This window comes from Patella vulgata, chromosome 1, assembly GCF_932274485.2.
Source record: "Patella vulgata chromosome 1, xgPatVulg1.2, whole genome shotgun sequence".
NCBI classification, from domain to species: domain Eukaryota; kingdom Metazoa; phylum Mollusca; class Gastropoda; family Patellidae; genus Patella; species Patella vulgata.
Window position 1 is genome coordinate 35,847,487 of NC_065879.2, and position 16,320 is coordinate 35,863,806.

Below are 16,320 nucleotides of genomic sequence, written 5' to 3' on the forward strand. Positions count from 1 at the left end.
CCGTTGCTACATTTGACGGTAGCATAGCAGGCTAGGGTCATCTGGTATGGCGAATACATGAGATTTCACATCTTGGCGAGAAGCGAAAGGAGGAACGAAAGAGAGAGGGGCTTTTATATCAATAATTCAATAATTCACCTGTGCGTAGGAGTCTTTGGCAGTGGGAGGAAACTGGAAAACCCGGAGAGATTGGAAAGGCGACCCTACTCCTTGTGGCGTACAAGCGGGGAATCGAAACCACGCCACTTGACTCAATGACAGACCTTATGATGCAACGCGCACACGCGTAAATCATTTGCACCCCCCCCCCCGCCCCGAACGACAGGAGGGGCCATGTTGCGTTGCATGCATTAGCTTCTGATTTACCATTCCATCAAACCGATCCGATTTCGCCAAGGAACCATATCTGACTAATGAGTCGTTTCTGCTCGCTCCCCGATTACCACTTTCCGAACACATCGTTGTTCTTTGAAAGAACCGACGAAGAGAGAAGAGACCGGGTGGGAGAGATCGGAAGCGCCGTAACTCTCGCAAACTTCGAAACAGGCACTCGCGCGGCTTGAGACAACTCAGTTTCTCCACAGGAAATGGTATTAGAATTAGTATTGTTATAATGTAGGCCAGGTATCCATATATGGTTATAGACTTTTCTAATATAAATTATCTTTTCGAAAAACTAACTTACGCAAAAGGGTAGCCTCGGTCATCCAAGCCCGTTAGTCGAGGGAGCTATCGCGGAGGAGCCATATTGTCTGGATGACCGAGACTACTTGAAGGGAGGTTTTGTTTTTATGACGCAAGCTTCGGCTAAAATCGGAACCACGCCTTGATGGATGTGACATGTGGAGAAATTACATTGGAAGAAAATACCGATGTCGAAGTTACATATGTCGATTATGCACTAGTAGAAATTACAACAGTTGAAAGATCAGATGTAGAAAATACAAACGTTACAAGGCGCATTTGTACATGTGTTTTTTCGTTAGTGGACAATACTTTTCTATTTTGTAAAATCGAACATGGAAAAATCATCAAAACAACACTTTCATATGCTGACATAGTAACTTCTACTCGTGTTTACATGTCTTTTAATGTGGCGTCGATCCCCTTCCATACTATAAGGCATCGATGCCGACAATGCCCCCGCCCATATGACGCAAATCAATGCTATTTTAACACACCCCAACGCCAATCGATACACCTACCAAATTTGACTAACATCCAATTTGCGAAAAGATCTACTTCATTTAAAGAGATTTGAATAAGCAAAATATGTACTAAATTTGGTTGATATCCATCAAGTGGTTTAGGGTGCACTCACCTTGACTTTATGTTGATCATAAAAAATAAAACTAACGTACATTATAGGTATTGATATACCACATAACTGAATATAAGACAATTGAACCTACCTGTACATTTAGGATCTTTCCAGGTACTATTGTTTAAACATGTCCAGTTACTTGAACGATAGTAAGAAGTCCAGCATTGAAAGTTTAGATTGGTTCCAACAGGCCATAAAGTGACCGATTGGTCATATTCCGGCGTAACATGAACATAGACGTTGGTAGTAGGTGTTGGGCAATCTGAAATGCATTACATTTGTCGGCTTTAGGGTTTATAAAACATGTAGTTTATATAATATTCAACGGGAACTGACCATTTAATTTTGATCACAATAAGTCCATAAACAGTGTCTCGTTTTTGTAGGGGGGGGGGACTGTAAAATAGAGTCCTTTCAGGTTTAAAGAAATAGCATCGCCCACCCTCCCCCGAAATAAAACGTAATGAGAAGGGGTTTAACATCCTATTTTTGGTTTTTACCAACCGGGCTTATGGCGTTCCCTCCTACTCATCATAGAATTCCGTCTTTCCAACGTGTATACAGAATCACGTTTTTTCGTACCACCCGAAAGACCAGATACTGTTCCTTGCCAGACTGACCAGGAAAAACCATATTGGAAAATCGCACGTCAGTTGTGGCGAATTGAGGTCAACATTTTTCATCCCATTGTAATAATTATGTTATTATACTCTTCAAAAAATGTGTGGATATTGAAATGCAAATACCTATGCAGGTTGCGATATGATAGATAGCCATGGAATTTGACATGCTTTGAGGGTATGTTCACAGGTGAAGAATTTATCGCCCCAACAGAACCACTGAACTGTACATGCGACGCCCAATAGCGCCATACACGTGGGAGGGATTCATTGTCAAATTTGACACTTCAAGGAAGGTTTGATGAAAACTGCCGCATGCTGATTTATCTACCCATGTTTGCTTTCCTATCGGTTCTTGCATAAGTTTTACTGTTTAGCATATCTTTGCTTTAGTGTGTTACGTTTAATTTGATCGGGAGACGTTTTCGTCAACGTCAACGGACAACACCGCAAGAATTGGCCGTGGCACTGCAAGAGGAGTGGGTCAGATTGCCGCAAATCGTGATTGGACGGTTGATTAGGAGCATTCCACGACGAATTGCTGAATGTCTGAAGATTGGTGGAGCAATTACTCATAAAGACAAAATCAAAAACGTCCATTTTCACTTTTGACGGGTGTATCTCTTTGCGAGTGAAATGGGGCCGTCAGATAAGCCACCCAAATGAACTGTTTATGTTCATGTGTAGGCAATTGGCCTGTTATTAACATACACTGGTTAGCTCTAATAAAAACAGCAGTGCATTTCCGCAGTTTTGTATTGTTTCTGACCCGTCTTCATTAACCCAGTTCGGAGCAGAACAGTAGGGCGTTAACCCCATTTCATTTCATTTCATTTATTGTTTCTGAATATCCCCTATTTTTTTAAGCGTATATAATCGCAAAGCAATCGACCATTGAAAATACTGTAATAACACCATCAGAAACATTGATATGTTAGCTGCCATTAATGATAACGTTATAACTTCGCAGAGATTTATAATTGTGCTCTTGGACAGGTTGGGATTTTTAAAAAATTAAATGGCGTCTTCTTTTTTTTTTGAAATATGTTCATTAACGGTGGTACGTTCGTCATGTTGCGTTCGTGTAATTTTTATTTTGCGGTTGTTTTACTTTTAAAATGGTGCTAAGGAAACCGAAAATTGGCTTTCATGTACGTCAGTTCTGAATAATTGTGGACTTTATTTTAAAAACATGAAGGTATGTAGCAATGCGTGTTATTAAAAAACGTTTAGCATTTTGATGTTTTCATTAAAATAGTTTGTGAGTATTAAATGTGGAAGTGGCGAAGCGGGTGCGTATTCCGATAAAGTTGTGATACTAAACAAGAGTCATGTAAAACTTGCCGGTGTTCATTATGTGAACTCTCAAAAAGGTGAGCATACTATGCGTATTGCACAACACCTGTACACAAGGTAACTCCCGGACCAACAACTTCTTGTAGCATAACCGGTCGAATATGGCAGCTATAACTGCACTATGTTTTACCTATGAATTGAGCTCTGACCTAATTCTGACAAGAATTAGGATAGCCGAAGCTTCTTCCTGTATAGTTTAGTGTTTAGATACAGGGCCCGTCTAACCGTGACCCCTCTTACTTCACTATTCTACTTAATTCAACCGTGGTCATTAGATCGTGGATTAGTTCCTAGATTCGAAGTTTTAGTTCTGTTCTCGGAAAGAGTAGGTTCCTAGTGTTGAGAGGCATGTTGCTGTTCTTCCACATTCCCTAGTTCGTCCGCAATGACGAAATAGTTCCCCAAGCGGTTGAAGCTATTCGTTAATTTGATTTTCGAGTCCTCTTTGGAAATTGCAATCTTTATCAGGTCTTGCATGAAGTCAGTGAAACTGTTTTCCTATTTAAATATGGGGGTGAAACTCGATTCACGAATCTTCTACTTTTTGTTGTCTGCCTTGGTGCTGGTTGTAGTTGTCGTCCTTTGACTTTGAGTTTCCTCGTCCTTTCCTTTGCATTTACCTGTGGGGGTGGGGATATCATCGGACGTCAAGGGAATCGGTGGTGGAACTGGTTTTGGCTCCACAAACGGCTCCCTCACAACTTTTGCTTCCCTCCCCTTCGTTTTGATCTGCTGTGTCGCCTCCCTGCAGGTAATCTTCTCTTTACTTTCGGGGAGGTCGCTGCATGATCGCCTTTACAGTTCGTCCCTTGAGCTTCCTTGTCCTTTCCTTTGCATTTACCTGTGGGGGTGGGGATGTCATCGGACGTCAAGGGAATCGGTGGTGGAACTGGTTTTGACTCCAAAACCGGCTCCCTAACAACTTTTGCTTCCATCCCCTTCGTTTTGATCTGCTGTTTCGCCTCGCTGAAGGTAATCTTCTCTTTACTTTGGGTGAGTTCGCTGCATGTTCGCCTTTACAGAGTTCGGGCTGTTAATTTCTCTACCCGCCGCGCAATCGACCCCCGCGTGGTTCCCCGGGCACTGGGCACACACAGTCGTTCCTTTACAGTACTTGACTGTTTGCCCCAGCTTCTTGCAGTTCGCACACTGTCGCATCCTCTGGACATAGGGGTGAAACCGCCCGTTTATGTACACGATTTTAAGGGCCTCGGGGGCTGCAATTTCTTGAAGGTCACAGTTTCACATAACAACTTTTGGTCCTCGAAGGAATTATCGGTGAGTAGAAATTCGCCCGTTACTTCCGTTTATTTAAATCTTTGTTACGCATCTATGTTAGCAATGATTTCCGTGTTAAAATTATATTTGGAATGTATTTAACCAGTTCTACGACATATGCATATGTGATAATGGCTGACACCAATATTGTCCTTTAACAATTGGGTTAAACAACAAATTCATTACAGCGTAACAAATCAATTGTAAAAGTATATAACGATAATCACCGCTACATTACATGACAATCCGCAAAATTCATTATGGGCGATTATTGCAGAAAATTTAATTGTGTGATAAACTGCAAACGTATACATTTGATAATCGCCACACGTAGAATAGAACCATTTCATCATCTATGGGGCCACACTGCAGACGAACAACATTTTTACCATCTTTTGATACATTTTATCAACTGTTCCAAATTTTAGGGAAGACCACAATATACGGGCTGTCATTTTACGTATTTTGTGTCAACAAATTGGTTAGAACTACGACCGACTTCTAACTATGGTACCCAGGACAGATTGATTGGACGATAAAAATAGACCCACTCCGTGACAAACTTTTCGCTCAGGATTATTGCACAACCCAGGAAATGCACATACTTTCGCCTTTTATTAACACGAAATGTAAGGTAATGAGAGGAACTTTACCGGGCAGTGTAAAATTAAATCGTGTTTCGTTATTGTGAACAATGAATAACGAGACAGTAAAATAATATCCGTTCACTTCTTTGTCATAAAACAATCCATTTTGCTTTTCGAGCTTCAATAACGAAGTGTTTCGTTATTCTGGGTTCTAATTTTGAATAGCCAATAGTGTTTCGTTATTCTGGATTCAAAACAAGTTATTAGAATGTCTTAGAAATTTCATTCACTTAAAGGAATGATGCTTCAGCAATATATCCTAAGCAATGTGCTATAAGGGGCATTTTGCTCGGACAGCGGCACTACGGCCTACTCTCATTTCGAATTACCACTGTCACAGGGTTCTTTTACTTACGTGTTTCGTTATTCATATCATCGTTGTCTATTTGTCAAGTAAACTGTGTTTTTTTCATTTAATTGACTTATAAGAAGGGTGCATGAGCAGTATATGAAATGAAATGGGGTTTAACATCCTACTTTTCTGAACCGACTGGGCTAATAAATGGGCATACATGGTGTACTTTCTATTTCGTAAATCCCACGGTACACGGGACCTCGGTTTTTAGACCCATCCGAAGGACTATATGTCGTCCCTTGCCAGACCCCCCACCCACCCATCCTGCACCCTTGCAAAGAGATCTCCTGGTCAACAAGGAATCTCCTGGTTACCGAGCCAACGTCTTACTAACTGAGCCACCATAGCTCCTAATTGATTTATAAGAAGGCTGCCTCGACAGCAAACAACTAGCTTTTCAGGTCTATGCCATAAAACAATCCATTTTGCTATTCACTGAGTTACCGACCCTTGCCGTAAGAGGCAAGTGTCCCATGTGTTACTTTGTCTGAAACACTTAGAGTCGTCAAGTCAAGTTCACGGTCTGTTAAAATGTCGCAAACAGCGCTTGAACTGGAATGTAAACCCTATGCAAATACATTTCTGAGGGCTTTTAGAGGAAATGGTTCACCCCGAAGAAATTAACCAATATTGTACCTGGTGTAAATAGCGAAACTTTCAATGAAATACATGTAGAACGAAAAAGGTTTGCGATTGACATAAACTTTGCTAATGAACGGGCCAGAGAAAATCTTGGATGCTAGAATGGAGGATTATCTGGCATTAGTTCTCGGCTATTAAAGTGTTAGACATGAAAGTGTCTGAATCTGAATCTAGTAAGGTATAGTAATAGTGTAAGATGCAAATTATCAATATTTCGTTTTAAAAAGTCCAGTCGTAAATTTAGATGTAATTTTTAGTAGAAAAGAATTGTTATCCAGAGTTCTACTCTTTAAGTAAATTGCTATGCTAATTTGAGTCTGGTTGACCGTGTCTTGAGAGGTCGCCATTGACGTAGTCTCGGTCACCCAGAACCTCCTAGTCTTCAACATACGGAGGGTCTGGGAAGGTTGTCAATATTTGACGTAAAGTCCATTGCCCATGCGTAACCGGGAGTTTGGTTTTTAATGTGGTTGATTATCCAGTCTCTTTAGCCAAGTCAAGTAAGAGTTGCGCCCCTTCCCACAATAAATCCCATAATTCTTGCATTAATATAAACAAACATGGATCGTGACGACGAATTAGGATTAATTTTAAAAGCATAGATATGGTCCATGAAGAGAGAAATTTTACAATAAAAAATTGAGAGTGTCAGATATTGAACTCGCATGCAATCAAATGGATTTTTTGAAATGACATTCTTAAATTAATTTCATAGGCGTAAACATCTTGTTTTAAGAGGAGTTACCTCCCTTAGACATTGTTTATGATAATGTGAAAGACCGGATTATCTAGCCAATTTTTCTCAAATGTTGACAACCTGTCCAGACTAATATTCGTAGAATATTTTTCTGGATGATAGAGACTACCATTGACGAAGCATGGCTGCTGTTGTAGTGCATATGAAGAAAATTACTGGTCTTAATCCTAGTATGATGAAATTGTAGGTTGGTGTAATCTCCCTTGGAGAGAATATTTTTGTAGATTCCATTTTTTGAAAAACACATGTTTTCAGTTTTGACTGTTTTACTGTCTCAGTATGTGTTGTTATTACAACACATTAGTTTTAAAATATGATAAGATATGATAAGAGCTGCATGGTGTAAGTGTTCAATATAATTATATATTTAACAATTTAAATCAGATAGAAAGCTTTTTAAAGAAAGTAATCGTAAATCAAGTTGTACTTCACAAGTTCGAAGTTGGTCGCCTCAATTTGGTCATGTCGTCTGGTCTTGCTACAAGAAATACTGTTAAATTATTAAGTCAACTGTTACATAATGGCAACTTGGTTTGTTTATCATATACTATTCAAAAAAAGTAGGGGATATTTGATTTTGGGGGCATACTACTAAAATATGCAAATGACTACGAAAAAAGTCACTATAGAACCTAACAGAAGAAACATTTCCAGTTACATGTGACGCCCAAACGCACCAATAGCTACCGCATGGAATGCAGGTGATGCTTGGGATCATCATGGGGGTCCAACCCAAGATTTGCACGACTCTGACTTTGAATGTTACAGTCATTGTGGCATTGAATTCCAGGGTGGAAACATCAGTTTAATTGTTTTAGTGACCAGAAAACAAATTTTGATATGCGTCGGCTTACCCAAAATGAAAGGTTACGTGCCCTTGGCATGCTACAGATCGGCACAACACAGGCGGTTGTGGCGCGGACGATGAATGTTTCTCAGTCTGTCATAAGCAGGCTATGGTCCAGATACCGTGATACACAATCTGTCCAGGACAGACCACGCTCAGGTCGACCAAGGGCGACAACTCAAGCCCAGGATCGATTTATCCGTACCTTGGCCTTGAGAAATCGTGTCATCACAGCAAATCAGATCAGCGCTCGTCTTCAAACAGACACTGGTGTGAGAGTGAGTGGCCAGACGATTCGGAATCGACTGCATAGGGGTCACCTTCGCGCCCGACGTCCTCGCGTGATCCCTTGTTTGAGAGATCATCACATTCAGGCAAGACGTCGTTGGTGTAGGGATCGTCAACACTGGGATAATCGACGCTGGAGCAATGTGATGTTTTCAGATGAGTCAAGGTTCACTGTTGATTTTTTGGACAGACGTAGGAGGGTGTGGCGTCGTCGAAACGAGCGCTTCCAAGACGTTAACGTCATCAGACATGATCGATTTGGGGGTGGTTCTGTTACGGTGTGGGGAGGCATCACTGTTGCTGGAAGAACGGCTTTACATGTTGTTGCAGGGCGTGTTACAGGCCAGTACTACCGGGACAGCATCTTGGCAGTCCATGTTGTGCCGTTAGCACGACGTCATGGCCGCCGTTTCATCTTCCAGGATGACAACGCAAGATGTCACAGGGCCAGGATCGTTACAGGTTACCTCCAACAACAGAACATCACCACATTACCTTGGCCAGCACTGAGTCCCGCGTTCTCCCCCATCGAGCATGTCTGGGACATGCTTGGACAGAGGTTACGTCAACGTCAACAACGTCCTGCCAATGTCCAAGAACTTGCTGCTGCGTTGCAACAGGAATGGGACAATCTGGACCAAAATGACCTTAGACGTCTCATTAGGAGTATGCCACGTCGGATCAATGCTTGTTTGGCAAACAGAGGAGGATTTACTCGTTACTGACTTGGTTGTGATGCTGTGGTAACTTTGCTGTTTGACCCCGGGTATCATTTTACCCTTATAATGGTCAGTCTGTTCCTTACTTAGTCTAACGATCATTTGGAATAAATCGATGAATGTGAACTTCATTTCATTTTGTCATTTGTTTCTTCGTCAGTTTCATTAGGTGACTTTAATAACACTTAAAAATCAAATATCCCTTACTTTTTTTTAATAGTATAGTTAAGTTATGCTTTGTCTCCATGTTTGTTTACATGTACTTAGAGGTTGTTTTATGTTTTATTGTAGTTTTCACGGTAAAATTTATTCTGCAATAAAGTACAGAAGAATTTGTTTTATCGTTAGCCGATTGATTATCTGTGTCCCATTGAGAGTCATGATAGTGAAAAACCATCGCCTTTCTTACCAGACAAGTAACAAGACAAGTACCCATAACACGACCCATAACAAGTAAACATGGACGAACAAGACAAAGCAGAGCAGGCGATTGGTGGATATGAACTTAGAGACGTACACAAACTCACTGACAAGTCTCAAAGTATATATCACGAAATAGAACAAACACACAAATCTAAATTACTGAAACAAAAGTACAAGATTAATGAACTATTTAAACATGTTAAATCCGGAATTCAAGACAAGTCCCTGCAGCCGTCTGTGACATAGGAACTCAAGTCTGCGTTCAGAATTTATGGTGAATTATCTGAGCAATTTAAAGAATATCTAATAAGAATTAAGACAACTGAAAGTGAGCAAGAACTGTCAGGTCACAATTATGTCTTTAACTCACTTCGTACACAATTGGAACAAGTTTTCGATGAAGTAACAAACTTTTTATGGGAAAATAAAAGTGAAGATAAAAGTTCACATGGCACATCAAAAAAATGTTCCGTTAGTTCAGTTTCCTCTAGTATATTAGCAAAGCAACGGATGAAGGCAGAGACAGCCAAAGTAAGGTTTAATTATGTGAAACAAGAAACTGACTTACAAAAACGTTCAGTAGAGCAAGCAATGCTTCATAAGAAAGAGCAGGTTGAACTAGAAACTGCAAGAAAAATACTTCAATCAAAAAGGGAAGTAGACGCAGCGGAAGCTGAACTTCAAGTTATTTTCGATCAGTTGTGTGCCCTAGACCAAGGGGGTTCACACAGACTCGAAAGAACGAACTGAAAGATATGTTCAAGATCAAAATGGCAATTTTCAGATTAAAGAACAAATTCCGCAAGATATGGCATGTACTCAAACAAATCGTAAATTAAATTTTCATGATGTATCTACTAATAGTTGTGTAGGTACCGAAAACCAAACTGTTAGAGAACAAGTCCCAAGTATGAAACAAGAAGAGACATATCACGCAAGAAAACTTAACACTGTTGAAGATGTTTCTCGTTATCTCTTAAAGAAAGATATCCTTGTTTCAAGATTATCTAAATTTGATGACAAACCTGAAAATTATGTTGTTTGGAAAAACACTTTTCGTGACGTCATGAATGAAATTGATTCAAATTCTGCCTAAGAGCTTGATCTTGCAATAAAGTGGCTCGGACCCGAATCCAAACAACATGCCGTAAGTCTCCGAACGTCCAACTCAAGGAATCCAGCTGCTGGTCTAAAATTAATGTGGGCAAGACTCAATGAAAGGTATGGAAGCCCAGAAATGATAGAATCATCTATCAAAAATAAACTTGCTAACTTTCCCAAGGTTACAACCAGAGATAGGGTCAAAATTTATGAACTCGCTGACACATGTGATGAGATTCTATCGCTGAAAAGTGACACTAATTATAGCAATCTTTTAAGTTACTATGATGCCTCAGCAGGCGTGAATCCTATCCTGCTGAAGCTTCCGTCCTTTGTACAGGTCAAGTGGCGAAGTAAGGCAATTAATTACAAAAAAGTGCACCAAGTGACTTACCCTCCGTTCAGCTTTTTCGTTGAGTTCTTGTATGAGCTTGCAACGACTATGAATGATCCAGCCTTTATATTTGAAGAAAACTTGACTTGTCTTCCCCGTAAAGAGTATCATAAACCATCTTTCAAGGTAGCTGTACATAAAACAGCTGTTTTAGAACCAAAGACTGATAGGCATATTCCACGGTCTCAGTTCAGGTGTCCATTGCATAATGCCCACCACTCTTTAAATACATGTGTAGCCTTTAAGGACAAATCAATTGAAGATAGAAGGAAGATTGTCAAAGATAATGATATATGTTTCAGGTGTATTGATTCAAAGGAGCACAGGGGTTACACGTGTCCTGTTGCTATCCAGTGTAATGACAGACAGACATTCCACAGGCATGCATTATGACTACTTACCTAAATATAATGTACCAACTGACAGTAAACATTTTAATAAAACCTACAGTCAAGCATGGCGGGGAGCATACCGAAACGGTATCTACTAAATGTACTCAAGTATGCAAAGATAACTCGGTCGGACGATCTTGCGCAAAGATTGTTTTAGCGAAAGTGTTCAGCGGTAAAGACCCAAATCACCACAAACTTGTATATGCCATACTAGATGACCAGAGTAATAGAACCCTGGCAACACCAGAACTCTTGAATGAATTCCATGAATGTGATTCAAAAATAATTAACTATAAATTGTCTTCATGTGTGGGTAATGTTTTGACAACTGGTAGACAAGTTGATGGGCTGATTATTCAGTCTGTTAATGGCTCGTATACATTTGATTTACCTTCTGTGATCGAATGCAGTAATATTCCAAATTCCAAAGAAGAGATAGCGAGCCCAGATTTAGCTAAACATTATGCACATTTAAGTGAACTGGAATGTTTCATTCCACCAATACAAGATGGCTGTGACATATCTTTGCTTATCGGTAGAGACTTGCCCGCCGTACATCAGGTGTCAGATCAACGTATAGGCAGTGAAAATGCTCCATTTGCTCAGCGCCTTCCAATGGGGTGGGTGATCATTGGTGAAGTATGTGTTGGAGAGGTACATGCGTCAACAGACATTAAAGTGAACAAGATAAATATCCTTAGTAATGGTAGACCCACCTTACTAGACCCATGCAAACAGTCAGTGACGTGTACGATTGAAGATTCTTCAATTTTTGATAAAACTCCAGATGATGACAAGGTAGGACTTTCACACGAAGACAGGACGTTCCTAAAATTAATGGACAAACAATTTGAAATGAACTCTCGAGGCCAATGGTCAGCACCGTTACCCTTTAAGACTGTAAGATCGCGACTTCCGAACAACAAGGTACAAGCTGAGAAGAGAGCTAAAATATTAGATAAGAATCTCCACAGGGATATTATCAAACGCGACCATATGATGACCTTCATGACAAGTATTTTAAATAAAGGTCATGCAGAAGTAGCGCCACCTATACAAGAAAATGAGGAGTGTTGGTTTCTACCACTCTTCGGCGTATATCATCCCAAAAAGCCAGATAAGATAAGAGGAGTATTCGACTCATCAGCAAGTTTTCATAACATTTCTTTGAACGAAGTTATGGTGTCAGGCCCTGATCTTACAAATAACCTAATCGGCGTTTTACTACGATTTAGACAGGAAAAAAATGCTGTTTCAGCTGATATCGAGCATACGTTCTATTGCTTCTATGTGATACCAGAGCAGCGAAGATATTTACGATTTTTATGGTACAAGGACAATATCTTTGGTAATGAACTTATAGAATATCAAATGTGTGTTCATGTATTCGGAAATCGACCTTCACCCTCAGTTGCAAACTACGGGTTACGGAAGGCTGTTGAAAACGCAGATCCTGAAATAAAAAACTTTGTTTCAAAGAACTTTTACGTAGATGACGGGCTTGCGTCCTTCTCAAGCGAAGCCGAAGCTTCTGCGGTTCTGAATAAAAGTAAGGTAACTTTATGGTGTAACGGAAACATTCGACTTCACAAGTTCGCTTTGAACAGCAAGGAATTCTTAACTAAATTTGATTCCAGGGACTTGGCGAAAGATTTAATTGACATGAATCTAAGTGAAGATTTGCCTATGCAGAATAGTTTAGGACTGGTCTGGGATTTGAACTGTGACAAATTTGTGTACAAGGTTTCATTACAAGATAAACCGTCTACAAGACGTGGTATTCTATCCATCATAAATGGATTATATGATCCACTCGGATTTATCGCCCCAGTTGCTGTCAAGGGAAAGGTTATTCTCAGAAACTTGTTAAGGAACAACCCCGACTGGGATGAACAGTTGTCACCAGACGTTCTCGGTGAATGGAATAACTGGAGGGATTCGTTGTATGCTCTGAATGATGTCAGTATTCCAAGATGCTATGTTGCTGATGGTCTGAATTCTCTTCAAGAAAAACAGGTGTTGGTGTATTGTGATGCATCCGAGTCAGCTATTGCGGCAGTGGCATATATCAAGGGCATTGATAAGAGTAAAAAGGGACATCATAGGTTCATTCTTGGAAAAAGTAAGGTCGCCCCTCTACATTGTAACACTGTTCCTCGTCTCGAGTTATGTGCTGCCTTGTTAGCAACCCATATAGCTAAGATCATTTCAGAAGAGTTAGCGATACCGTTAAGTGAATTCACATATTTCAGTGACAGTAGAGTGGTTTTAGGCTACATTAACAATGAAAAACGTAGATTCTATGTCTATGTGTCTAACAGGGTGGAACGTATTAGACAAGTTTCCTTACCACAACAGTGGAACTATATACCCACTAACTTAAATCCTGCAGATCAAGGCACACGTTTCGTAAATCTCACTGATCTACAGGAAAGTCTATGGTTACATGGACCAATCCCTAAAGCTCAAGAATCGCGAAAGATAAGTGGTTCTCGCGACAATGAAATATTTCCTCTGATTCAACCGGATGGGGATAAAGAAGTCAGAACGGAAGTTACAACCAATAAATCTCAAGTTCAAGAACAAGACTGTTTAGGTTCAGATCGATTCTCAACGTTCTCTTCATTGAAGAGACCAGTTTGTGCTATTATGATATTGCGAACATTTGTGAAACACTTTAAGAATAGTAGATCTAAAATAACTTCTACTATACTATTCAAAAAAAGTAGGGGATATTTGATTTTGGGGGCATAATACTAAAATATGCAAATGACTACGAAAAAAGTCACTATAGAACCTAACAGAAGAAACATTTCCAGTTACATGTGACGCCCAAACGCACCAATAGCTACCGCATGGAATGCAGGTGATGCTTGGGATCATCATGGGGGTCCAACCCAAGATTTGCACGACTCTGACTTTGAATGTTACAGTCATTGTGGCATTGAATTCCAGGGTGGAAACATCAGTTTAATTGTTTTAGTGACCAGAAAACAAATTTTGATATGCGTCGGCTTACCCAAAATGAAAGGTTACGTGCCCTTGGCATTCTACAGATCGGCACAACACAGGGTCCCGCGTTCTCCCCTATCGAGCATGTCTGGAACATGCTTGGACAGAGGTTACGTCAACGTCAACAACGTCCTGCCAATGTCCAAGAACTTGCTGCTGCGTTGCAACAGGAATGGGACAATCTGGACCAAAATGATCTTAGACGTCTCATTAGGAGTATGCCACGTCGGATCAATGCTTGTTTGGCAAACAGAGGAGGATTTACCCGTTACTGACTTGGTTGTGATGCTGTGGTAACTTTGCTGTTTGACCCCGGGTATCATTTTACCCTTATAATGGTCAGTCTGTGCCTTACTTAGTCTAACGATCATTTGGAATAAATCGATGAATGTGAACTTCATTTCATTTTGTCATTTGTTTCTTCGTCAGTTTCATTAGGTGACTTTAATAACACTTAAAAATCAAATATCCCCTACTTTTTTTGAATAGTATATTAATCACAAACTTGATGAATACAAGAACACCGAGATTTTTGTATTCAAAACTGTACAGGATGAACATTTTGCAAGTGAGATACAGTGTCGACAGAACAAGAAACATGTTAACAAGAACAGCAGTATTCGGGAATTAAATCCATATTTAGATGGCAACGGACTTTTACGCGTAGGTGGTCGTCTAAATAATTAGGACATGAACATTAGTCAGAAAAATCCGATAATTCTTCCAGGAAAGAGTCATGTGGCCAAATTATTGGTTTTGCAATATCATGAAAATACAAAACATCAAGGTAGACACTTCACAGAAGGAGCCGTAAGAGACGCAGGTTTTTGGATAATTGGAGGCAAGAAAATTATTCGCTCTTTATTGTACAAGTGTGTCATTTGCAAACGTTACGTGGCAAGTTAAAGGTACAAAGAATGGCCGATTTGCCAGCCGATCGATTGATCCCAGGTCCACCATTCAGCTCAGTGGGTGTAGACACGCAAAAAGTTACGTGGCAAGTTAAAGGTACAAAGAATGGCCGATTTGCCAGCCGATCGATTGATCCCAGGTCCACCATTCAGCTCAGTGGGTGTAGACACGTTTGGTCCATGGGCTGTAACTGCTCGCAAGACAAGAGGTGGTGTTGCAAATGCCAAGCGATGGGTTTTAATATTCACATGTTTAACCATGTTTTCAGATTTGACTGTTTTACTGTCTCAGTATGTGTTGTTATTACAACACATTAGTTTTAAACTATGATAAGATATGATAAGAGCTGCATGGTGTAAGTGTTCAATATAATTATATATTTAACAATTTAAATCAGATAGAAAGCTTTTTAAAGAAAGTAATCGTAAATCAAGTTGTACTTCACAAGTTCGAAGTTGGTCGTCCCAATTTGGTCATGTCGTCTGGTCTTGCTACAAGAAATACTGTTAAATTATTAAGTCAACTGTTACATAATGGCAACTTGGTTTGTTTATCATAGTTAAGTTATGCTTTGTCTCCATGTTTGTTTACATTGTTTACATGTACTTAGAGGTTGTTTTATGTTTTATTGTAGTTTTCACGGTAAAATTGGTTCTGCAATAAAGTACAGAAGAATTTGTTTTATCGTTAGCCGATTGATTATCTGTGTCCCATAGAGAGTCATGATAGCTGTCATGAAGCTGTGCTATTATTAAGTTTATTTTCATTGTGGGATGACATAAAATACGGTGAGCACACAAATTATTATATAACTGTCGAGTATAGTAATTAGGGAAAGTATTAATATTACTGTTATTAGTTGTCACATTATAGCGTCTTTTCGGCATGGTTGCTGGGTAAAGGCCCTCTCATAAACTATGATGTTTGCTTATAATGTTGACCCTGTGTAAGCCAAAACTTATTTTTGTGGTTATTCCTCTATTCTTATGTACTTGGTATATTGACTAGATAAATATGTATGTATGGTTGTACATTTTATGGAAATTTAAAGGTAACATCACATAAGACAGTTAGGTTGATATTGTACTGTGCTTATAAAGGCTGTCTCTGTATTTTCAGCCAATCACCACCATCACCACCATCACCATGGTTGTAACAACCTTATTATTTTATGATGATAGAAATAAAATGGTGCATTGCCGTTCATTGTTAAACCTTTTGCTGTATTTATCATTGGCGTATTCGTTATTCAA

The 16,320-nt window shown here is 39.7% G+C and overlaps 1 long non-coding RNA gene across 1 annotated transcript in view; it reads right to left on the bottom strand.

Annotated features, from left to right (window-relative positions):
- Window positions 1-1,441: 1,441 nt before the first annotated feature.
- Window positions 1,442-16,320, bottom strand: part of LOC130012149 (uncharacterized) — a 30,562-nt gene continuing 15,683 nt past the window's right edge. Inside the window, exon 3 of the long non-coding RNA XR_008787489.1 lies at window positions 1,442-1,586. This is a non-coding gene — a long non-coding RNA (uncharacterized LOC130012149). The remainder of the gene's footprint in view (window positions 1,587-16,320) is intronic.